The sequence below is a fragment of the Chelonia mydas genome, chromosome 10 (genome assembly GCF_015237465.2).
Source record: "Chelonia mydas isolate rCheMyd1 chromosome 10, rCheMyd1.pri.v2, whole genome shotgun sequence".
Classification (NCBI taxonomy): domain Eukaryota; kingdom Metazoa; phylum Chordata; order Testudines; family Cheloniidae; genus Chelonia; species Chelonia mydas.
This window is the reverse complement of record NC_051250.2, coordinates 73,581,433-73,606,942: the sequence shown is the minus strand read 5'-3', so window position 1 is coordinate 73,606,942 and position 25,510 is coordinate 73,581,433. Positions and strand designations below refer to the sequence as shown.

Here is a 25,510-nt window from a genome sequence, read left to right as displayed (position 1 = left end):
TAAACAAGAAATAGAAACAGCATAAATTATGTATTTAGCACAAAATAACGTTTCACAGTGAATTCATATTTTACTAAGTAAAAATATTATGGCTTGATCGTCATACATCTCAATAACGACAGAACCAGTTTGCAGTCACCTGGTTTGTTTTGTTTTTACCAAGCAACTGTAACTAAATTAATTCATTTTCTAATAAAATATTTCAAGATGTTGAGAAAATACAGATAAGTAGACAGAATCCTTCTTACGATCATCAGCATTAACATGAAATCTTTTTCTGCTCATTAAAGAAAATACAGTCAATTTAATTAATACACATTAATCCCTAGTTGACATTAAAATCAGCTAAAAAACAACATTGATATAGATTATTAAAACTGAGGCATAAAAAAGTGTTAAAGGTGGCCACTATGGAGAAAAAAATAATTTCTAAAGATCTATCTGTCTCTCTTTGATTCCATTTTAAATAAGTCTGTAATCACATTTGCCAAACTCCTGTTACCCCAAGGAAAATTTACATATAGAAGAATAGTTTTCCTGTGAGATTCAGTAATGGAAAAGTACTTTCTTCTTCTTCTTCTTCAACACTTAGCCAAATGGTTGGTTGTAGCCATTGTTTGCCATTTGGTCCATTCCTGTGTGGCCACAAGGGCTTGACAGACCAAGAGTCCAATGTCAGAACCCATGTAATAGCAGGTCTTCCTCGAGGCCACCTCCACCCCTCAGTTAGTGGAATTTTATCCCGGATGTTGCAAGCCACCTGGAGAACAGCGTTTGCTGGAACATCATGTGGCATTCTGGCGACGTATCCAAAAAGTGCAAGACACCATCTATGCACAATGGCCCCAGTAGCCTGTAGACTGGAGAATCTGCAAACATCTGCATTACAAATGAAGTCGTTCCAATTTATGCCCAATAAATGACATTAGTATTATGTGTGGAAAGCCTCCAGCTTTGCCCAATCTGAGCAGCATAGGGTCCATGTTTTGCAATTGTACAGCAGTATGGAAAGGATACAGCTCAAATAGATCCTGAACTTGGTTGTCATCTGGAGATGATGTTGATTCCATAGCAGACTCTGTGATGCCAGTGAAGTACTTCCATGTGAGAGTTGGAGAAACAGGTGAGTATAGAACCCAAATAGCAAAAGCTGGAGACTGCTTTGGCAATTTCTTATTCAAAGAGATTGGAGTCATGGGTGGACCTGATCATAGGTTTTGCAGCTTTGTTTTTGACCACAAAACATAGAGTCCAATCTTGGCTGACTCCTCCTCCATTTGCTAGAATGCCTCATGAAACTTGTCGGGGCTGTGTACTGGAAGAACCATGTCATCAGCATAGTCAAGGTCCAAGAGCAAGAGATCATCGATCTTAAATGCCTGTGGATCTGATGGAATACTGTATTATGAAATCTATTGTCCAATGAAAGAGTTCAGGGCCCAAGACACAGCCCTGCCTGATACCAGATACTGATTTAAAAGCTGCCAACATCTGATTCCCAAGACGTACATGGGCAGTGGTTGCATTCTGCAGTATGCTAATCAAGTCCAGCAGTGATTGGGACACCTATACCCTTGGTGGCCTTCCATAATCCGACACAGTCAGCTGAATCAAATGCAGCCTTAAGATCGACATACACTCTGAGCAGGACCTTCTTGAACTTATGGTGTATCTCCAACAACAAGTGGAGGGTCAAACTGGTGTCTAATATGGACCCGTTCCTCGTAAAGCCCGATTGTTAGGGGCGATGCTACTGATGTAGCAGGTGCTCCAAACGCACCAGCAGAACAGGGGCAAACACCTTCCCTGGCCCAGACAACAAGGGGATTGGCCTGTAACTCTTACATTCACGGCGCTGTCCCTTGCCCTTATAAAATGAGATCACAATACCATCCTTCCAGGTGATTGGCAAGGTTCCAGTTCTCCGCACTGGACGAAAGATGGCCAGAAGTAATTCCGCTACAGGGTCAATAGCGCACTTTAGGAGCTCTAGGAGGATGCCATCAGTGCAGGTTGTCCGTCTGTTTTTCAGTTTGCAGATGGCACACTTCACTTCATCCAGCGTTGGTGCGTCAGTGCAAGTGTCTGGGTCCAGAACCCCCGTGGCTGCTAAATCATCCAGCTCTCAGCAAGCAGCAGCTGAAAGATGATTCAGGGCATTGTGATAATGTTCCACCTAGTGTGAAAGTACTTCGGCAGGCTGAAATTTGTGAAACTGAAGGGGGGCCTGTGGAAAGTTCTATGCACCAATCACACTCTTCTATAGTGGACATGAAGGCTTGTGCAGGACTTTGCATAGGACACCTGCACTGGGTGAATTTCACCTAAAGGTATGTATATACTGCAAAAAAATAATAAAATCCTGGAGCAGAAAATGTAGATGTTTGGGCTCAGGCTGGAGCTCAGGCTCCAAGACCCAGCAAGTAAGGAAGTTCTCAGAGCCAGGGATCCACATGGAGCCCAAACATCTGCACTTCTATTTTTAACCTTGTAGCACAAGCCACACAAGTCCACACACAGTGGACCCAGGCTCTGAGGCTTGCTGCCATGGGTCTTCTTTTGCAGTGTAGACATACCCTAGGAGACCTTGGAATATCCAATATATCCCTTTTCTCCTGAAATCAATGGGAATTAGGTGCCTAAATACCTTTGAAGATCTGGTTTCAAGTGACTTAGCAGTCTAAACCCCATTTTCAACTTAGGGCTTGTCTTCACTACCGGGGTAGGTCGACCTAAGTTACGCTACTCCAGCTACATGAATAACATAGCTGGAGTTGACATAGCTTAGGTTGACTTACCCCAGAGTCTTCAGTGTGCCGTATCAATGGGAGATGCTCTCTGGTCGATTTACCTTACTCTTCTTGGGGAGCTGGAGTACCGGAGTCAACCGATACTCGATTTAGCGAGTCTTCACTAGATCCACTAAATCGACACCCGCTGCATTGATTGCAGCAGCATTGGTCTCCCTGGTAATGAAGACAAGCCTTTAGACATTTAAGAGCCTATGTCCCATTGACTTTCAATGAAATTTAGCCTCCTAAGGGTATGTCTACACTGCAAAAAAAATCCATGGCCGGCTGGTACCAGCTGACTTGGGTTCCCGGGACTTGGGCTGCAATGCTGTTTCCTTGCAGTTTAGACTTCTGGGCTCAGGCTACAGTCTGAGTTCTTGGCCCCTCCCAGCTCACAGGGACCCAGCGCCTGGGTCCCACCCTGATCCCAGAAGTCTACACTGCAGTTAAACAGACCCTTAGCATGAGCCTGAGTCAGAGGGCATGGGTCAGCTGTAGGTATCTAATTTCAATGTAGACATACCCCAAATGCCTACATCACGACTGAAAATGAGGCTTAGGCTCCTAAATCATTTATGTGGTTCGGAAAATGTTACTTTAAGTGCTTTGAGGGCATAAATAGTATAATTGTGGGAGATGTGTATTGGCTATAGAGCAACTCATCTTGCACCTGTGACTTAAACAAGACTCCAGCTGAAGCTGACAGGGGTGTTTCCTGGGAAAGGAGATATAGTACGTTTTGGTTTTGCATTCCACTGTGTCTAATAAAACAGAAATATTTTAATGGAATCAGAAATCAATATTCTGTTTTCAATGCTCTACAAGTAGTTAAAAATACTTTTAGCTTACGGTGGGCCAAATTAAACCCAATGAGAGTTTTGCCACTGACTTCTTGGAACCCAGATTTGGCCCTGTATGCAACTTTAGATATGGATTTTCAAAAAATAAAATGAGTGTTCTTATTACACACAGATTTTAATCTGGAGAGTATGGAAAAGCTTAATTTCCCTTTTCCTCCCTGATTTTTTGCTCTCCTTTAAAAACTTAGCCACTCCCTTATCAAAGGGGATTACACTTACAGAATCTTATCTTCAGCTTATAACTTATTTAATTCACTGTTTCAAAGGGTTAGATAAAACATCAAAAGGGGAAAGTGAATTGTGTGATTATCCCATGAACAGCGTGTTTCAAGAACTTACCTTGCTGCTAAGAAAATGGAGAAACATTGATTTTTATTGCTTGACATGTTCCAAACTATGATAAGGTTTTGGGCTAATTAAATAAGATGCAAGATTTGTTCGTGTACTGTTTTGTGATAAATGTAGTGTGCTTCAGTATTTACTTCTGTTTCCCTTAATATTTTAAAGTTTCCTTTTAAGTGCGTGAAAAATGGGTAAAACTGTCAGTTCTTATCATACATGACCTTGCTTTTTGGCTAGCCTCTTTCCTCTTATCTATCAAACGCATTACTCTCTCCATCATCATGTGGCAGTGCAAACAGTGCAGCTAGCCAGCAAACATGACCAAAGCTACTTTTAAACTGCCTCTAGACTCTTTAAACTCAGCTAAAAAGCTGATTAGGTTCCACCTCTTTGGACATTATCTCATTCTGATAGCCACACTACGAAAAAAAAAAGTGATCTAGCAAAAAGCTGCCTCACGGGAAAGTCAAAGTGTGTGCTTACTTAGGAAAGTATACTTAAAGAATAATGAATTGATTAATTAATTCATTAAGACACCTAATTCGTTTGTCATAACCAACTGTGTAAACTAGTCTGTCTATTTGCTGAGGCTTGGAAGGAGCAAAAGTTTTTAAAAAAATATTTTTTGGGGAAGTGGAAGCAACTTAACATTTCCCAAAGCGAGCATCCCAATAACAGAAACTGACAAGCCTGCCTGGTATATTAACCTTTTCATCGTTTTTGTTGGTTTATTTGTTTGTTTCCGTTTTAAGATTCTTTTCCTGTGGTGTGAAATTAACCCAAATCAACGCAGAAGACGGGGATTTCTACCGTAGGCTTGACGCAAAAGTGAAGGGGCAAAGTGAGGGAAAGTGCGTAGGCGTCCCCCCTGCTAGCTTTCCAAAGGATAAAACAATATTTAGGTCTAAAGCTGCAGAAGAACACGAGTATATTTTATTTCCTTTATTGTCGGTAAAACACAGCAGTTAGAGGAGAACATAATTGTGTTCCATTGTTTTCTCATTGATGGTTAGCCACATTTACCCCGGTTGACTAGAAGATGTTTGATCTCTCCGATTGCTCTTTGATCCATACACCTTCACACTGGATATCTTTTTTTCTTTTTAAACCAATTTTAAAAAGAAGAGATTAGAAAGGGGAGGGGAAGACTGGCTACAAGAGAAAAGGGTGTGGTTTGATGTGGGGAGGTTAAAGTCAGCATGTGTAGGAAAACCACAAACCATTGTTGAGGGTTGTTTGCATGATTTACTTTTGCGAGTGAAATACAATGGCCACTATTCAGAAAATAGTCAATAGACTGTAACAAGCCCTAAAAACATATATGCTTCATTATAACAGAGCCTAGGAATCATGTTTTTAAGTGTGATTTGCTTAACTTTGTCAATAAAGCAGCAGGCAATGTGTCAAGTCTCTGGCACACAATAAAACTGTGCACTTTTCCTCCCCTCTAAAACCAAGCAGTTTGGGGCCAGAGACTTATCTTGTTTCCCTTTCTTACCAGCTGCATAGATTGTAGCCGATCGAATGGTTACAACAGCCTGGATTTATCTTTAGCACAAATGCCCCCCAAGACCTGTAAAGAGAGACACGATTAGCGGCAGCTGATAAAAGGATTTAACACCTAGAGTGGGCATCATTTTCCCCACCGATTTCCCAATATCCGGAATACCTTCGACTGATTTGACCAGAACTGCTTTTAAAATCGAGATTAGAATATGGCAGATTAATTTCCAAAGTGTTATAATGAACATCCTCAAGGCTCTGTTTCACCCCTAAACCTACCTTTAGCATCTTCATTAAATTCCCCCTAATTCCAGGTACAAGCGAAAGTGCCTGGAAATGGCCCTTCTCGCTGAGAAAAGGCTAGAAATGGAGAACCATCCTAAATCTTGAGTAGCAACACTTCAGACACGGTCCTGTTATTATGTGGTTAAAAGGATGCGGAGCCCAAACCATTCTACGCAGCTGGATGGTTTACCCAGTGGCCTTTGGGGGGTCTTGATCGCTTTCTCAGGCGCCTTTCAAAACAGAAGGGAAGGGAAATGATTGCAAGGAGAATACAGTCTTGTACTTGTATCATAGGAAAGTGTTGCTGGCCTGGGAATATCCTATTATTGCATGTACACATCTCTGTTAAATAATAGGATTTAAGGCGGGAAATAACTACTGCAATCAGCGTTTTAGAGATCATCCTAATTCACAAATGGATCACAGGCTGCGTGGCTCATCACAGACTGATGCTCTGTTTGTAGTCTGTCAAGAATGACAATCTATCGAGTGAGTATCAGAGCATCTTTATGCTAGGGTCCCTCGCTGGCCCAAGAACATCGAAGAAGAAGGACATCCTACCTAGCTGGGACTTTGCCTCCCCTTCTTTGTCCCCTGGTGACTGAGATTTTTCTATTCGTTTGACTCCAGCCTGTGAGGATGTGGCTTGAACCCCAGGGCCAGCGTTTCTCGGGAGCCCCTTTCTTTTAGCGTGTGTTCCTGGGGCCCAGCTGAAGTGAAGGAGAGTTTCTCCATTGGGTTCAGGGCTAGCAGGAGAGTGTCCCCTTGGGTCGCTGAATCTGGAGTGAAATATTCCTGGGAAATACTAAACCCTCCCTTGAAGGCCAGGGGAAGGGTTCATAGCCAGCGGACAGGAGGATAAACGCATATAAACCTTGGTCCTTTTCCCTCACTAGAAGTCAGGTCCGCAAGTGTAAAAAAAAGATCACAATTAAGTAATTGCTTGGGATGAGGGGGGGATATTTTTTACATATATACCTCGTTGGAAGAAATACGGTGATGAGGGGGTTAAAGAAAGGGCCTCCTCTGAAGACCAGGGACCCACAGATATCTAACAATAGGTAACATTACCGATTAACATGATCTGTCAACACTCCTTTGACCCATGTGACTAGAGCAGGTCTATTAGCTGGCACCTACGCTGCCCTCTCAGTCACCTTGGTAAGACTTTGCACCCCCTGGTTGCGCCTGAGTCACTGGTAAATATTTTCTTACGCCAGGCTGCCCTTTCCCTCTCCCTGATCCCGGTGTGTGTACTTACCTTGATAGCGGCTGTTTTCTTAGCACAAAGATGGCACTTCCTGGAGCCTTGCAAACATTTTTGTTATGGAATTAAGATCTGCAGGGCAGATAGGACGGGTGCTTTCTGGACAGAGGACGGGCCAGCTTTGGGAGGGAGGGGGGGCAGTGGGCAAAGAAAGCGGATGTTAGTATGGACCGTGCAGATGATGGTCTGTATTCAGTGCCACCCAACAGCAAATAACGCTTCCCCTCTTTCTTTGGGGACAGGATCCATTTCTTTCCGTCTCAGGCCAAGTTTGGGGTTTTTATCTGCTCACAGTTATGTGGCTTGTTGATTTCTTCCGATGTTGCTGTATGTATCACTTGAGCCAAAAGTACACTTTTGGGGGACGGGGGCGGGGAGAGGGCTTGTTACTTACAAAACAACCAAGTATTTCATATTAAAAGGGCAAGAAAACTCTACCTTCAAAGATGGGAAAGATCAGAAAGCAGAGGGTCCGGATGGACAGACCTAGGTTTCAAGGTGACTAGTCTAGAGGGTGTTTTAACAGATAAGTCACCGATTTGTAGACAATTTTCTAAAAAAAAATGTTTTTCACCATACCCGCTGGAAAATCGTTTGCTAGTTCGTTTGTTACGATCTCAACCAAGCTGACAGTCTATCTGTGTGCTCGACTTACTAGCCATGACGGTCAGTGGGAAGAAGTCTCTCTTTGACTTTAGTGGGCTTTGGGTCAGAAGCTAAAATGTCAGTTCTCCATATGCAGTAGATTGATAGATAGCCAATTACCTACCTAGCTTATTCCCTTTGAGACCGTGTTAAGAAAGACTCTGTCCTGGGTCCCTACCATTGACAGTTGATCAGGTAAACAGAGGTTGCAGGCTGTATATGAAAACTTTGCAGTGTTGCAGTCGGAGGGTGCTGTCGAAAGTAATGACCTGCCTCAGTGCACATTAGTTCATCACAATTTGCAATGCTGGGATGTTGTGTTTTTCCCTCCTGGGACAATCTACACTTAACAGCCAAAGGACTTTCTGAACTGAATTTAATCTGGGAAAAGCCTCATGAGAAAATTGAAGTCCGACTTTCTATTCCCCCCTAAACTTCTTTGCTGTAACTCAGGGGTTCTCGAACTGGGGGGTCAGGACCCCTCAGGGGATCGTGAGGTTATGGGGGTGGGGGGGGGTGTGGCGAGCTGTCAGCCTCCAACCCAAACCCCGCTTTGCCTCCAGCATTTATAATGGCCTTAAAGTGTTTTTAATTCATAAGGGGGCCGGGGGTGGCACTCAGAGGCTTGCTCTGTGAAAGGCGTCACCAGTACAAAAGTTTGAGAATCACTGCGATAACTGATCAACCGCAATTAACTATTTGCCACGGGTGATTGTGTTGCATACTCGTGTGATTTGCAAGTGCCAGGCAATATGTATGTCCAGGCAGATTTTTTTTTTTAAGGATCTGAATTCATTTAAGGGACTGACGCCATTGGCTTGTGTGAGTTCGAGTCCCATAATAAAAGGAAATATGCTTTAAAGACTATAGATAGTCAGGAAAACCAAGCAGCCCTGCCGTCCTAGTTCACAGAAACCCTTCACTGTATTTCCCGAAAACCTAGTCTGTGCAGTAGGACCTGCTGTGTTAAATTATGATCCAAAGGCTTTGGGGTGGGAACAATCAATCAGAATACCTGGGGTAGTGTGTAATGTGTGTGCTCTTGCCAGCAGGAGCAAGCTGCCCCCGAACACAGTCCCCCAGCAGGTTAAATAAATATCATACTCTAGACAAACCGAGAGGATCTCATGGCAGCATCAATCAGCTGTTGATAAAGTACAATCTTCCTTTAATACACGCTGAGAAAGTTATTTAACACTTACAAAACCTGTATCCACTGCTTTTCCCTTTCCGTAAAGGGGGCCGAGGGGGAGGAAATGTTCTTTGAAAGTATAACTCTTTTAAAGAGACAGGAGGGGTGACGGTTGCACTTTCCTGGGGGATATAATAGAAAGCTTTTAATGAAGCCACAGACAGACACTGTCTAAAGTACATGAGCCACAGTGCTGACAAAAAAAAAAATATGGAAGCGGTTCAACGAACGAGCAAATGCAGAAGTGGCCAGAGCCAATATCATGCTGCATATCAGGGTGTCTTTTCATTCATAACTGCACAAAGCTGGTGTTTGAAAGGCTCAAGGAATTAAGGTAACTGATTTGCCATTAAATAATATAGTGCCAAAAAAGTCTCCTAGTCGCAATATACAAATCTCTCTTTTATTTCCTATTGCAATGTCTGAGAAACTAAACAAGGAATATATAAATAAGTGCTCGCCTAGACAGTATGCCAGAGAAATTGGAAGAAACCTATAGGACTGAATTAATATAGGAGTAATTAATTTCCTCGGGACTGTGTGTGGAACGATTTGATCGTGCGCTGTGAAAAGAACTGGGAATATTTTAATGCGCTGAATTTTCAGTGCCCGCTTTTCAGTCAGGTAGGTGAAAATGGAAGTAGGTTGAATATTCAGGGGCAAAGTAAGAACAAGAGTATCATACAAGTGCGTTTTTGATCCACTGTGTTTGTTACCATTCTGCTTTCAACTTTGCACTTTTAATTAGCATAATACACCCCAAAAGTCCCTTATCCTATTATACATGAGGTGATAGGCCCCGATCCTGCAAATATTTACCCCCCTCCCCCCCCCCCCCCCCCGTGCTTAAATCACGAGAATACTCCCACTGAAATCGGTGGTATTATTCAGGCACATATAAGTTAAGCACCTGCCTAAATATTTGCCTAGGCACCTAGATGTCCCTGCATCTACCCACAAATCCGAGTGCCAGAGAGAAAGTGAGAAGTTTAATAGATAAAGCAAGACACTTTGCAGCTACAAATACAGGGGAAACATGGTTCAGTCACCACGAGTAAATTCTGACAAGTCTGCTCTTAACAAATGAAGATTAATGTCCACTCTAAAGGGAAGCTGTTCTAAGTGCTGTTTATACAAGAGAAATGCTGGAAATGGAAAAGGCAGGCTGATAGCGACAACGCTGCTGCTATACAAAGTGTTGAAATAAATGGCTGCTGATCCAAAAAGTGTTGACATGGATGCTTTCCCCTACCCTGTACACCGCCGGCCATTTCTTGCAATGCTTTAGGAGCTCAGCGGAATACAGGAAAGATCCCGTGTTCACAGAATTGCACCGTTGTGCTGATAGTTTCAGCCAATATCGTTACATGCTAAAGTTGATATCTAACACTGCTCTGCAGACCTCTGTTGGGATATGGTCGGAATATACGAGGTTCCGTCGGTGGTATGGCACACGTCTTATTTACTGCAATTGGGGATGATCACAGACCTCTCAGGATACCCACATACACACGAAAAATCACTTACACCTCCAAACAACATAAGTCAATTGTGTTTGTGTGGCATCAGGCATTCAGCTCTCTATTAATGTTTAATATGACCTTTTGGGGAATATGGAATGTAACTAGATAAGGTGGCAAATTCTGAACTTGTATCAGAAAGATAACAAACAAATCACAGCTAACACACACACACACACACACACAATGTGCAGTTCGTTTATGGTGTCACCAGGTGCTATTGATTATACACAGATCACGTACAGATTAGAACTGCACAAAAAATGCTTTGTATTTTGTAGAGTGTGTGTGAGAGAGGGAGAGAGAGAGAGAGAGAGCCACAAATTTACCATTTAGGTGGGTGTGGGTGTGTGTGATGGGGGGGGGGCTAAATAAGACACCAAAAGTAACCTAACTTTCGGCTAGCTGTCCATTTGCTGTGCTAAAACGGTTTGGCTTAACTCCCTGAGGGTTGCAATTTCGGAGAGAACAAAAGTGGCTTTCAAAAGTCCCTGCCCCCGTAGGTGTGAATAAGAAGCTCCGCACCGTGTCCAGAGCATTCAGTGATTTGTGACGGAGAGCCCTAACTGTAGGTGTAAGGCAGACTCTCTCCACTTTCCCTTGGCCACCAGGACTCCTTCAAAGAAAGGGGAGCCTGCTGGATCTTTTCCCCCACACACGTTCGTTTGCTGTGGGCGTAGCCGGGGGGTTATGGGCTCACTCGATTTGTGTTGACTTCTTGATGTTTGCTTAAAGTTTGGGCTGGGGATGAGGAGTCGGGGGGCTATCTTGTATCCAGGCCACAGAAGAGCGGCCCAGAGCTTTTTAGCCACAGCAGCAGGAGCAAGTCCTGAAGTAGCGTCTCCTTCTCCTGTAATGCGTTTGGAAAGTTGCGCTAAAGATCTCTTTCACCTGTAACAGACACCCTCAAGCTCTCTCCAGGGGCCTGTTGGGCAGATGTAACGGGAGGGCCAGGGGGGCCTTGTTTGGCTAGACATGGGGACATTTGTCATGGGTGACCTGTGCACTTCAGCTTCTGAGCTCAGCACTGTACGGAGGGGCTTGGGCTAATGTAATAAAGCGAGAGAGACAAGAGGAAAGGCCTATCTCGCCCCAGGGCCGCCACATGCTCACTCCGCTTTACTGTCAGTGCTACATGGAGACGGTGGCTTCATTTCATATTCCATTAATATTTACAGCGGCGATTGAATTTCCCATTACAAAGTTCACCATACACACACTGCTAATATGAAATATTAATCCTATTGTGCGCATTATGAAAAGTCTTACTATTAAAAAAAAAAATCCAATCGCCAATTTGCACCAGCAAATTCATTTACTCCATTCACTTGGAATCAGAGGTTTTCATCCAATATAGAGTCTTAAACGCCCTTTCCATGCTCACAGGTTTGATCTGCATTGTGGACGTGTTTACACATCTAACAACTTTGCGCCTGAGTTTTACTAATACGATCAAGCTCGAAAGGGCTATAATTTTCCATCTATATAATTTATAAAACAGAAATGGCAACTTGTCAGATTGTTGTTTGTTTGTTTTTGCTGAGTCGTAAAATAAGATGCCAAAATCATAATAATATATGCATACTAATCACGAGATGTCTTAACCCTGGATGTATATGAGAACTTTGGTTATTTTCTTTTAATAAAAACAAACAAAACAACACAACAACAAAACAGGTTTTGACCAGTTTGAGAATATAATCAAGCCCTGTACGTTTTAAAGACGAGTCATCAACTTTGCAAATTGCAACGGAGTCATTTTTCATTGCTGATTATAGAATGAGCATCAGCACTAACTTCTATGAAAGGATTGTTGTCAGTAAAAAGTCACAAAAGTGCACTGGGAATCAACTGAATTGAAATCAAACTAGTCATTTCACCAGCCGGGGTAACAAAAAGAAGTGTTGAATTAAACTTGTGCAACCATTAAAGTTAGACCAAGAGAATAACTGACAGCGATTCTCCCCCGCCCACTGGAATATGTTATTGCTTTTTGATTTTAGAGGTGGCATACCTACCATCACTCTGCTTTTTGCCCTGAATATATCGTCTTATCTTGGACGAAGTGCAAAGCTGCAAATCCTTGACAAAAAAAAAAACCGTAATGCTTTCAGCCTAACACAGGTATATAATCTAACTATTACTCAGAGAAATGGGGCAATCCTGCACTACGAATAACTGGTTACCTCTTTTTGCTCTTGACCGCTATTGATTCATAGTAATTGCCTTAGAAGTTAAAGAACTGTCAGAAACTCGGTGCATGGAATGTGTGTGTGTTAAAATAGTTGGGAGAAAGTTGTAATTATTTGTAATTTCCTCCCACTGTTTGTAGCAGTCTTTTCCTGGGATCACACTTAAATGACACTGGTGTAACCCGGTTTTTAACCAGCTTTTGTCAGGAGCTGGACTGTGTTGATTTACAACAGTGTTGACTCTCTGTTGTCAGCAATAACTAGGAAGCCTCTGTAGAGACAGTCTCTTCACCTTGAATCCCAGGGATCTCTGCTTAAGGTTGAGCTTGAATTTATCTGGGACAGTTCCACCTTTGGCTCTGCTAAATATAACGGTTTCCTATCGGTCTGGGCCCTTTCTAATCTCAGCTTGTCCCTGGTTTTGATCTTGAAGTATTTTGATCAAGTGGGGCTTATGATTTTTGCTTTTTTTATTTCTTTCTTTGACCAGTGCCTCCTCGACGTACAGAATAAGCAGGAACGCTTTCCTCTATATTTATCATTCTGAATCGACTTGTATTAAGGCCGTTTGGGAATATTTAAGTTAGTTTTTCAGTGCAGGGGAAAGACACAGGCTCTAGAAGGTATGGTTGGGTGACATTTTCACGATGAGATCGGCTCCCTCTTCCCCCCCCACCCCTTTTTTTATACAGCCCTAAATGTGTCATGCTTTGTCACATCCTCTGTGTGTGTGTTTTTAGAGAACATTTGAATAAAAGGCTCGATGCCAGGTATTGGTGACACAGTGGGTGGAATTTTCAGCCTTTCCACAAAGAGTTGGAAGCCTCTATTTGCATAAGGTCAGGGTACAGCTTCTGATAGAACTTTAGCAGCATCTCTGTCTCTTAGCAACACTCTTGCACTCTTGGTCCCTGCATTAAATTGACTGGTCCTTTCCTTTTCTTCCTTTCATAGGGAGGCTTACAATAAAATGTCACCCTTCCAACCTGTGCCTGTCACCCAGTAGGTCATCTGTTTCTCTACACCTCCCCCCTCAGCCCCCCCCCCCCACTCTTCATCTCCAATTAGAGGATGAGATTATTCATTTGGTACCTTCCCAAAACGGCTTCATTTTTTATTTTGTTAATTAATATTAATAACATTTCTCCTTTTGTATGAATAAAAAGGAGCCCTCATAAACAGAGAGGAGATAAGGAGCAAATTGCAGGCACCTGCAAAACAATGGGATTGGAGAGGGGTAATAAGGCGAGTTGAGATAGAGAGAGCAAGGTTTAGGTCATCCTCTCCACCCATTTAGTTGATGCAGGGTTGAGCTCAGCATGGAAGCCTTCAATGTGCTTAGAATATTAGAGTCACCCCTCTTGGCTCCGGGATGGGAATTGGTGACAGAATACAGATGCTGATAGGTGGTGTTAATGGAGGGTCAGATTTGGACAATGGTATCCATCACTTGCCTCATGGCTCTGCTGTCAGATGGAGTCATTTCTGACTGCTCTATCACCAAGATTTGGGAGCGATTCAATTATTACATTCAGCCTGGCAACGGTGTATACAGATCTACGCCCAAAGGACGGAGAAAAAAATCGACTCCATCTTTCTTGGTCTCCCCCCCCCCCCCCCCAAATTATAAAAAGCCTTAACTGTTCAATATGCCCCTTTGCTCCTTGTTTCTAAAAAAAACAGCTGCTGAATTACTCGGTCTCCGAGTAACTTGGCAGCTAAATTAGCACAAAGAAACTTTTGTTGGGAAGATTATTGCAGATCTGCTAAAGTTTGAACCATGGACAGAATGTTTGTATATTTCATCCTAGAACTTCAACGACTGCCGCTGAGCAGGGCTCAGTGAGCCGTTTTCATAGCAAGGCTGATAATGTTTGCACAGTGGCGTACAGAATATATATGTCTGCAGAGAACTGATCCAAATGAGAAGTAATTCCTACCACCCCCACAAAAACTACAAGTGGGCTTCTTCACCCACGCGGGATTGGATTATTATTTATAAAGTTGTAGTGTCCAGAAATTAATTAATTTAAAGCACTGGGCTGAAGGACAAACCTTAAAAACGGAGAAACTTTGCATTGTTTTCTTTATATTGTAAAGGTGTTTAAGTGGTGGCAGCCCTTTTAAATTCAGTCCGGATTTTATTCCCCGGCTCCCTGTGGCGAATTGATCCACTTCTAAGGAGGCATGGCTTGTTTTCGCTAACACGTTATCCATCTCTTGAGTGGTGCAAATGCTGAGGTGAAATCTGGTGCTTTTCTTCAAAACTCTTGTCTTGGGTGTTTTCTTCCTGGCCTCTTCCTTTCCAGGTTTTCAGACACCGTCATTCCTGCAAGATAAATTCTCAGGTAATGGGTTCTGAGAAAAAGCTACAGAGGTTAAAAGTCAACTGCTTCCTCTTTAATAATTCACATGTCATATTTCTTCCACTTTGTCAAGTTGGCTAAAGAAGATGGACAGGGCTGAGACAGGCAGACACTTGAGTTTATTATCCAAGGGCTGGGGAATCCTTGGAAGGGCGATCCCTTCTTTACCTATGTAACAGGGGCAAACCTACTTGTTGACTAGCTCCATCAGATTGCCATCTGTTCGACTCTCCTCCAGCAGTTTTGCAAAGAAACAGCTGTTTACAGTCAGACAGTTGTATGTCGCGTTTTCCTAATTCTCGTAGATTTTCTCAGAAAGTAGCTTTCTCTCCCTTTACTCTCATGGAGGTTAACCAAACTGTTCCTTCGCACCTTTTGCTGTTACAAAAACCCACTGCCCAACTGTCCATCGAGTAATAGTGTTGAATAGAAGCCTAATTTTTCTATTATTATTATTTCCCTGCGTTAGCCAGAGCAATGTGACATTGATCATGCCTCCTACGTGATAACGCACCTTCACGTGGTTTGTTTTGCTGTTCACATTTTTGAGAGTTTGGGACTAACTCAGCAGCCTGCCGTGTAAAAGCAAAAGGTGGTGATGATATAGGCAAAGTCTGAGGAAAGCAAAAAAGGTAGGGACAGGCTCCTGAAATGTGTCTGAACCTGGAAAAAATATCAGAGAGTGCAGCTTCAGGCAAACAACATACTGCCTGCATCCAACATACAAACACTGACTCATCTGGAGCGTGGTATAGTTCCTCACATTTGCCTTCTATCTATTTACCTAAACAGAAACAAAGTTTAATGAAAAAAGAAAAGGAGGACTTGTGGCACCTTAGAGACTAACCAATTTACTTGACCATAAGCTTTCGTGAGCTACAGCTCACTGCATCCGATGAAGTGAGCTGTAGCTCACGAAAGCTTACGCTCAAATAAATTGGTTAGTCTCTAAGGTGCCACAAGTCCTCCTTTTCTTTTTGCGAATACAGACTAACACGGCTGCTACTCTCAAAGTTCAATGAATCACACTTCGACTAGTCCACGCTCATTTGTCTTTCAACATTGCTTGCCTTCGATTTTTAGGAGAACTTTTATGATTAAAACGTTTTATAGAAGATCTCCTCTAGCCCTCCCCTAATCCATAAATTTAGTGGCAGCCTGAAAAATCTAGGCTCTGTTAGTTTGCGGGCGGAATAATATCATTTATTGGTATATCTTTAGTTATATTCTGAAATAAATTTATAACAAAAGGGGGAAAGAAATCGCTTCTTGTAGTATATATATTCACTGGGAAACATACATTCGGGTAAATCAGTGAGTGACAATAGAACGGATAATATCAGTATTATTCTGGTTGCCGTCTAGTTCCTGCTGTATCGCTATGGTAAAGTTTTCCTCTTGATGTGGTTTAAAGGAGTATAATATTTTAGCATTATTTCATTTAAGAAATAACCAATTTTTTTACGTCTTCTTTTTACTGTAGTTTGATGTGGCTTAAGTTTTATCCGAACAATAGATAAATACCTTTATCTGTCAGATTTCCGGAACTTTGTACACGAATGGAACATCAGGCCAACTTTCAATAATTTAGCAAAAGGACTTATCTGTACAAGTGAGAATAGGAGCAGCCCTTCAGGCCGTTGGGAACTTTGCCTGTGTGTGAGTGTAACTCTGTTACCTTTTCGATTAGAACATGGGCTGCCTTGTAAATTTCCCCTTCTCTGTACTGCATCACTTCGGGGGTTTTTTTGTGTTTGTTTGTTTGTTTGTTTTTGCCAGGGGAAACTATTTGCACTAAGGAACAACAGCCCAAGAATGAGAAACCCCAGAGGAAGACCCATCACCCAAGCTGGGCTAGCAAGAAGCAATCAGTTCGTGGTAGCCACACGGCCAGCAGGCAGGCAGGGTCTCTAAGTTTGAAAAGGAGCGTCAGTTTGGGATAGCAAGGTTGAAACTCTAAAGCAATCTGTGCAGAGTGAGTCCTGGGAGCTGCTTCTGACTTCAGCCTTTCTTATTTAAGAACTGATGGCATCGCAGCCTGGCACAAAGAACACCCATAGGGCATGGCAGAAAGACAAGGGGGGTGAGGAGGTATCCTTCATTGGACCAACTTTTCTGCTGGTGAGAGAGAAGCTTTGGAGCATCCACACAGCTTCACAGGGCACGTCCTCATTCTATCTTTGCTTGATAAAGGCTCATTTGTTTGGATTCACACTTGCCAATCTAGCGAGGTGCCCCTTGGGGGTGGCTACTTCTACATTCTTCGTGTACCTTCGTTCATTTGGGATAAAGTTGCCCGGACAGAAGAGTGTAATTTACACCCCAGGCCGTGCGAAGCTTTTTGTTTTGTTTTGTTTCAAACTCAAGCCCTGTGTCCAACTCCTGAGATTTGGATCTCTTTGGAAACGTAGCAAAGTAGAGGCTCTAGTTCCCAGGTTGTTAGGAGAGAGGCGAATGCAAGTGGAGAGCTCAGTTAGGAGGGAGAGATAGAGTCATCTTCCACTGGCAATCAGCAATGAAAGGCATTTGAAAAGCTGCCAGCGAGAATTAGAAAGGGAGCCCTATCCTGCAAAATCAGATGGTTTAAAGTGTCCCTGAGCAGCTGTTAGGCTTGGGTTTTTTTTAACACCTGCGAAGTCTACTTATGTGGATGCTACTAGGGACAGAGCTAGGGAGAGCATGACAGCCTCTGTAAAGTCCTGGGTATAATTCCTTCACTTTCCGGAGACGTGACAGGCACTGCGAGGGGTAGGGATAAAACCACTGCCCAGGGAAAATACATGCAATGATTGATAGATATTCACACACCTATATAAGTCTATACCTATGGTCTGATTCTATACATATGATAACCACACAGGTAGTATACATATGGACCTCTGGATATACCCAGCAGGTGACCTCCTGACCCCCAAATGGAAAAGAGATGGAAGACTGTTGAACTGAAAACTTATTAGTGTTGGTTATACAGAGTCTCTGTGTGTGGGTTGCACACGGTGTGTGTAACTCGAAAGGAGAAAGCCTAGCACACACAAGCAAAAGCCCTAAGAAGTTTTAAAAGCCCATTGAAGAAGAAGAGTCGCCAACTCTAGCGCTCTCGAGTCATTGCTCATTACTGTATGACGAAGGGACGGTATTAATAACGAAGCATGCTCAGGGACACTGATATTAGAGAAAGGGGGGGTCGGGGGGAGAGAGAGGGCAGGCGCCGGACTGCTGGTGAGCAACCCCTCAAGCCCATAAACCCTTCCCGGCGCTTGCTAAAGATGCGGTGTTTGAAATCCTGCTGATTGCATCAAGAATTCTGCTAACACCTGTCATTTGAAGTCATCTGCGCTCTGTCTTCAAAACATCTCGAGTATTTTTTTGATTCCACTTGCTGCTGCTTCTTATTGAGTTCTCCATGTCTCTCTGCAACTTGTCATAACCTGTAATAAAATGCCCTTTTGGTGGGGAGTTAAAGTCCAGAGGGCATCAGATCTATTTCCAACTGACAGCAGAGAAAAGAAGCAGGGCAGCGGTTTGAGGTTCTCTTTTGTCTGCCTCCAGGTTTTTTAACTGTTTCACAACTAAACACCACAGCACACCGGCCGAACACCTTGAGAGCCAGCAGCCTGTCAGAGCATCTCAGAGGGTCATTTGTTAAACAACGAGGCACTGTATAAGGAAAACGTTACAGCTTCAGAGCTGACAAGCTATCGATTACAATATTTAATGGGACACTATTTCCCCCCTTCTAGCCATGTGTTTGGCTTCTTCTTCTTCTTTTAAGCCGACTATCCTGTTTTTATCAGTGTTCACTTTGACAGTGTGAGAAGTGGGGGGGGCAATGAGCCAAATTAGCCTTTTTCATTATACACACAGACAGTTGGACTCTCTTTTTTAACCCCCCGAGTTTCAATCAAAGCTGTAATGAACCTCCTCTGGACAACGCTTTTTTTGTGGCTGTATTAGTGAGAATCCGTCCCAAGGTATTTATTATATTTATTATTAGTAGTAAAGTGCACTGAAAGAAACAAGGACACGCACACACACACACACACACACACACACACACACACAGGATCAAGAAAGGTTAGACGTGACCATGTAGGAGGTTAGTAGACGCATATTTAGTGAATGATCGGGGCATGAGGAGGAGACTGTGAGGCCAAGCAGCATTTGAAGGGCTAAAGGGGCACGTTTCAAGACCAACAACCGCAGATCCAGCTAAACATAAGCCCTGCAAACTGAAATGATCACCCCCCAAACTGTCCTCCCGAAAGGCCAGTCTCTGCGGAGCTCACTGGCTGAGACTGGGCTGCGATTAAGTATTTATGGACGCTGTATTTTTGCAAAACATTTACTCTGCGTCCTGTAGTGTTTTCCCCTGCTTCCTCCTAGCCTATTTCAGAACAGGCTGGATTCAGACACAGCCTCTGTGATGATATCAAGATTTTTTTTTTTTTTTAATGGTCAAGCCAAAGCGAGGTCATTCTAATAATACCCAAGGTCACTGGTGGGAGCCACTGAGTCTCCCAGTCATTTTTCATTTGCTTGCAGCAGTTAATGACAGTTACAGGGGACGGGAACTTGGAGCTGATGGCCATGTGATGTCACCAGCACATGCGAGGGGATTATAAGGGCAGGTAGGGGGCAGAGTTGTGGGTTAAAAACGGTAGGGAAAAAACCCCCAAACTATTAACTGCTTCGCTTCGCAGTGCTGTGAAGAAAAAATAAATAAATAAAATAAACACACAAAACAAAGAGGAGGGGAGTGGAGGTGGATTTTAAAAGCCAATCCTCCAAAATGCCAGATCAGGTGCTAGAATTGTTCCCCAGACTCAGTGACTCAGCAGTGAACTGCAAAATGTGTGTGTGTGTGTGTTGGGGGCGACGATTTACTACACAACCCAGCAGTCCAGAGGTTGCAAGATAAAGGGGATGGGGGTATTTTAATAAGCAAGGATCATTCCTCTCCTTCCTTTCAAAATAAAAGCTTCTCATTCTGCTCCCACAGAATTCAGGAGCAAAACTCCTCTTGACGTCAATGGGATCCGACCTGGACAAATCCATCAGCTGTTCTCTTCTATATTCTAGCCGACCTCTTAAAATGTGCTGTCCCCTCCCACCCCCCCGTCACTATCTCAGTCCCAAGGTCCACCCTGCCGCTTTGCTTGGAGCCCTAACCGAGATGGGTATTGATTTAACCACTTGCACCAACTACAAGAAGGTTCAGGATCCAAGATGCCCCTTACACACACACACAACCACACACACACACATCCCCCTCCTCTGTCACTCCAAAGAGTAAAGCCCTCCCCTGCCCTTACCGACTCTCCTAATAGTTAGGGCTGGAGCAGAACTGAGTTCCACATTTTCTCCAGGCAGGAATATATAGCCCTTCAGTGAAACAGTGTTTATTATACATTCAAGTATTACACATTGGAAAGCCATGAATTTGCATCAAGCATTAGAAGGGAGGGAATTCTAGATCAAGATCATTTTAAGCCATTTGAAATTTAGGCTTTTTTTTTTTTAAATCTATTCCATTTCTCTATGCAATATTTTTGAGATGTAATTATATTCCTTTCTCCAAATGTAGGGCTATAAGAAGTAATATTTAACCACTAGGAGAACTTTAATAGTTACAACCATATATTCTGTCTCCTTGAGAAGTAAACTGAAAGAAAGATAAAATACACTTTTGTCTCAACAACGCCGCACAAATAACCCACTCATTATTATCTAGCACATTTTCTTGTTTTGCTCATTAAAAAAAAAAGTTTACTTCACGCTGTACAGTTGCTTCAAATTCCTCAATCAGTTCCCTTGTTTCCACATTTCTGTTCCCTTCTAAAATATTAACTGCCTTGTCAATTTCATTTTCACTGGATTTTATTATTACTGTCTGTCTATTGTAAAAAAAAAAAATCATTTGCCTGCTCTACTTTTGCAGAAATCATGACACTACAGCTATTGAAAAAGGGTTTCCTAAACAAAGCTGAATACCTGTTTAGAATTCTTATCCAATAACATGGACTTTACCACTATGGCTATCAAAACAAATACCATCTATCCAGATATGGTGGGCCAGAATAAAAGAATTAGGAAAATAATGGAATGATTTAGACCAATAACTGAACTCTGGGTTTCATCCACAGCCCCGTAAAATTGGTGGCAGTCATTCCATTAACTCAGTGGGCTTTGGATCAGGACCGATCTGAGGAAAGGCAGATTAGATGGGAAGAAATGCTAAAAACCAAACTGATAATAATTTGTGTAATACTGATTGTAACTCATAATCCCTCCTCTGTATTCTTCTATCTTTTGAGTCTGTCACACCTTCTTAAGACTTATGTAAGATAACTTTTGCTGTCAAAACTTCCCTTTATCTGAAGCAAAAAGTTAGTCGCTAACCACAGTTAAGGAAAAGGCTGGATCTGGGGCCAAATCCTTTATTGCTATAAACTGGCATAGATGCACTGATGTCATCAGAGTCATGCAGATTTACGACAACTGGAGATCTGTCCCAAAAAGATAGTGTTAAGGATCTTCAGGTAGAGCCTACCATTTTCTTCAGTAGTTCTGTAACAACCAAAAGGAAGATTTTGTGGGGCAGATACAAGCCCTTTCAGTACTCCTTGTAACAAAAGGAAATGGGGCTTCCTTCCTATTTTCCTGTTTTTCCTCAAAAGTGAATAATGTGCCAGTTATAATTAGGCCTGACTTAACTTATCTTAGTTAATAGGATTAGTATCAGCCTCTCTCAACAATATCCAAATGCACAGAAAGACTGTTACCGACTCGCTCATGTCTTTTTTCTCCTTCTGTGATGGCCAGAGTGACGCACCTACAAGCAGAGCAGATTTGTCCAGTGGGAGCAGGAAGATTATCTGTATCTAGTGAAATAAGGCGTGTATGGCAACCTTTGCCAAGGCTCAAAGCCAGAACCTACTCACTATAAAATAATTGTGTCACTATCTTCCCAATGCACTCTTCATGTTTCATTTGTCTTTTGACTGTAATTGAATGGTTGAAAAGCAAAAAATGTAGACAAATTCCAGCTGTATTGAGATCTGTTTCTTTCTCTGCTACCATGGCCCATCATTAGATAGTTTCCCTCTCTGTGCAGAAGGTCAGAGAGTATAAATATAAATTGCATTTTGCATTACTTCTAGATGAGTGAAGCTGTCAAAGCAATAATATAAGCTTTCAGTCCCACATTCTACCACTTCTTTCCCATTTTTTGGCCAGGAGGTCATGTGCAAATTGAACGTGACAGCCCAGACAACATGTCCAACAGACTTATATTGTTAGACTGCTCTGCCCTGGCACTCATCACAGCATTAAACCCTCATTGGACTTAGAGCTCTTAACTAGCTACCAACAGTAGCCCAGACTTCTTGCAAAAAAAGTTCACTCCATACCAAATATACATCACAAAAGCATTTCTTCTTTGAGATCTCACCTAAAAGTATTCAAGGAGAAAAAAATGGAAACAACTGATAATATAATAGCACACTTTACATTCATATCCCTACAGAATACATTTGTACAGGATATGCATAGACCAGTCATATCAGTAAAATCATAGAGTTTTAAAAAGTTAATGATTGTGCCCTTTTACTATAGTAGAAGAAGCAAGCACTTGTCTAGTATATATTCGCTGGAACCATATGCAAATATAAATAAGTAAGTATTCTTCCAAGTGTCTACCTCCTGTTCTATACAAACAAGTTCTGCTTTATGTGCATTGGCTAGATAAGGCACCATGTATGGAAAGGAATAAAAGTGACTGTCTTGGAGCATGCCTGGAAATAAAGATATATTTATTATGTACATACCAATGAGAAGTTTCCCCTAACTAGTATTGGGATGATGTAACTGGAATCTATTGTGCAAATACATTATATTAAACTGGGGGTTTTAGATTAATTTGGCCAATAAGGGTCAAATCTAGAGTCCACTGAAGTCAGTAGGAGTCTTGTCATTCACTTCAAAGGCAGATGCACCAAGCCCTAGAATGGCTTTAAAAAATAAATCTGTCACACTATGTACAATGTTGAAGGAAGGATAATGTTCAACGAGAGAAAGTAAATGTCTATAGAAACATTTAATGGAATATGGAGACTTTCACGTTTAGGTATGTTAAAATGCAGCACAGGCTGGTAATGACTGAAAGGTGTTAGCGTCAGACAGCTGTTGAGTGACCTATGTGAAATGAGTTGATGGTCTTGGTCCAGCTCTCAGTAGAAAGGAGTTCACATTACAAATGGCACTAAGCTAGCAAGCCTTGTTGGTAGGTTGAGCAGAGAGGCCAAGGACTGAATTAGCATGAAAATGATGCTATCCTTTTATCCATAGAAATGGTCTCTCCAGGTGAGGGTTGAGAGGTATGGGTGGGTAGAGAGGAGGCATTGTTGCTGTCCCTGACATCGCTCTTCCATGAATAAACAGAGAATTACATTTTCAAAGGCTGCCAGCCTGTCAATCTGTAGGCTTTATTTATTTAATAAATCAGCATAGTTCCACAGACTTCAGTGGAGCAATGCTGATTTATAGAGGATGGGGATCTGGACCCAAATATTCAACAATAATTGTAAAAGGGTCTTTGATCATGAACGCACAAGTATTATTTATATTTACATTCCAGAGATTTGCATGTCGCACAGTGGGGAGTATTTTATCTCTTCAGAACATTGCACCAGTATAAATAATCCATTGACATTCAAAAGCAAAAATAAAATGCCCTCTATTTACCACCAGATGGACCAGAAAGTTTTTTCTTCAGCATCTTCCTCAAACAAATTTGACAACAATATTGAAATTCAAAGTTCAGTCAAAGGGAAAAGAAAATGTGGGAAGAGAAGAAAAGCAAATGTTCTTGACTAGGTGATTGTATTACAGGCAACTACAAACCCACATGCTTAAATGTGACCTAGAGGCAAACCAGAGAAGAGCTCTATGTAACCTCAAAAATCTGTCTCTCTCACTACAGAAGTTGGGCCAACAGAAGATATTACCTCACCCACCTTGTCTCTCTAATAACCTGGGATGAACACAGCTACAAGAACAATTCTGCACTTCACAAATAAGAAGATAGGATACCACACCAAAGTATGATATAATATACAAAAACAATTCAGTCCCTCATTTGATAGTGCTTTCATAGCATTTGTGTAAACCAGCACAAATCCAGAGTGAACTCTTGAGGCAATTGGACCTAAACTTATCAAAGGTAGAGATGGAAACTATCAACAGAAATTACTAGTAGTGAGGAAATCATGTGAAATTTAAGCTTGCAAGATGGAAAACTTAAAATATGCAGCAATGTGTTTTACCATTGACTCACAAGAGAAAAGGAAGATGAAAGCCAAGATAATATTGCTTTGAGATCAGAACTACATGTGTTGGTCTTTCTCTTCCAGTTCTTTTCATCCTGTTTTCTAATTGTCCCTCCCAGTCTCTTCTAGTGCTGTTTATACACTTGCATATTTCTTAAAGTATCCCATTGCTGCATTACCACCAATAAAGCTCCACCGTTGACAACAATGGTGAGAGTAGCTACTGGCGTTTTAGCTACCATTGTCAGAGAAGGGCTAGATGACAAAGTGGCTAACTTATCAGTGATCTGTCTGTCTACATCTACCCTAGCGTCTTTCTGAAAATTTCCCCTCACTGGCAGCAAGAGCGGGAGTGCTAGTGTAGACTTATGGCCAGAATTTTAACCACCATGTCTTCTAGTGGTACTCATGGCAGAACTGGAAAACACAGTGGTTAAAACTCCAACAGCCACTGCTGAACTGTCTATAGGCCTGACTCAAAGCCCTTTGAAATCCAGAGGAGTCTTTCCAGTTATTTCAATAAGCTTTGGATAACACCCTATTTGAGTGCTTCATTGTTACCACCAGTGAAGTTCCCGTGGTGGTAGTGCAACAATGGGGAATCTTAAAGAAAAATGTTTTTATAGTCAAGGCCTTAGTAGAACCTTTTCTCTCACTCAACACTTTGTTTTATCCATTTCGCAAAGCTTAGCCCAAGCTATTCCACTTTTCATCATCAATATAAGTAGATTTTGCCTGGCATGGAAAAGCACAGCTTCCTGAAGATGTCCTAGAAATACCCAGGGAGAAACTGTCATGCTTACAACCTTAAAGTGCCAGGTGGTCATGTGGTGAATCAGACAAAGGTATAAAGTTTTATCCTTATTTTAAAGTTAAATTTCATGAGAGAGAGAAATAAACCTTTAGGAGACTAGGGCCATTTACAGATTACAAGGAGACCTTCTAATAATGAGTGGAAAACAGTTGAAGACCAGTCACGTAGCAAGAGAAGCCACCCTGCCTAATTCTTTGAGCTTTATGGCCCAAGCACATTCAGCATAAGAATAAAAGCCATGCACAAAGCATGTTCTCACAGCAAAGAGAGTGAGAGACCTTAGCTAAATTTTTAAGTCAAGCAGTCTGCACTATGGTGATACTGTATAGCAGAAGCTATAAAAGCCAAATTCTGGCCGGGGGTATGTGTATGTATATGTCTGTGTGTGGGGGGGGGTAGATAGATA

The 25,510-nt window shown here is 42.2% G+C and overlaps 1 long non-coding RNA gene across 1 annotated transcript; it reads right to left on the bottom strand.

The window, feature by feature from the left end:
• Positions 1-4,905: 4,905 nt before the first annotated feature.
• LOC119567241 lies at positions 4,906-7,889 on the bottom strand. The gene is made up of 2 exons (XR_005227168.2): positions 7,044-7,889; positions 4,906-6,012 (listed from the first exon to the last, which is right to left on the bottom strand). It is a non-coding gene; the product is annotated as an uncharacterized LOC119567241 (long non-coding RNA).
• Between the last annotated feature and the right edge of the window lie 17,621 nt (positions 7,890-25,510).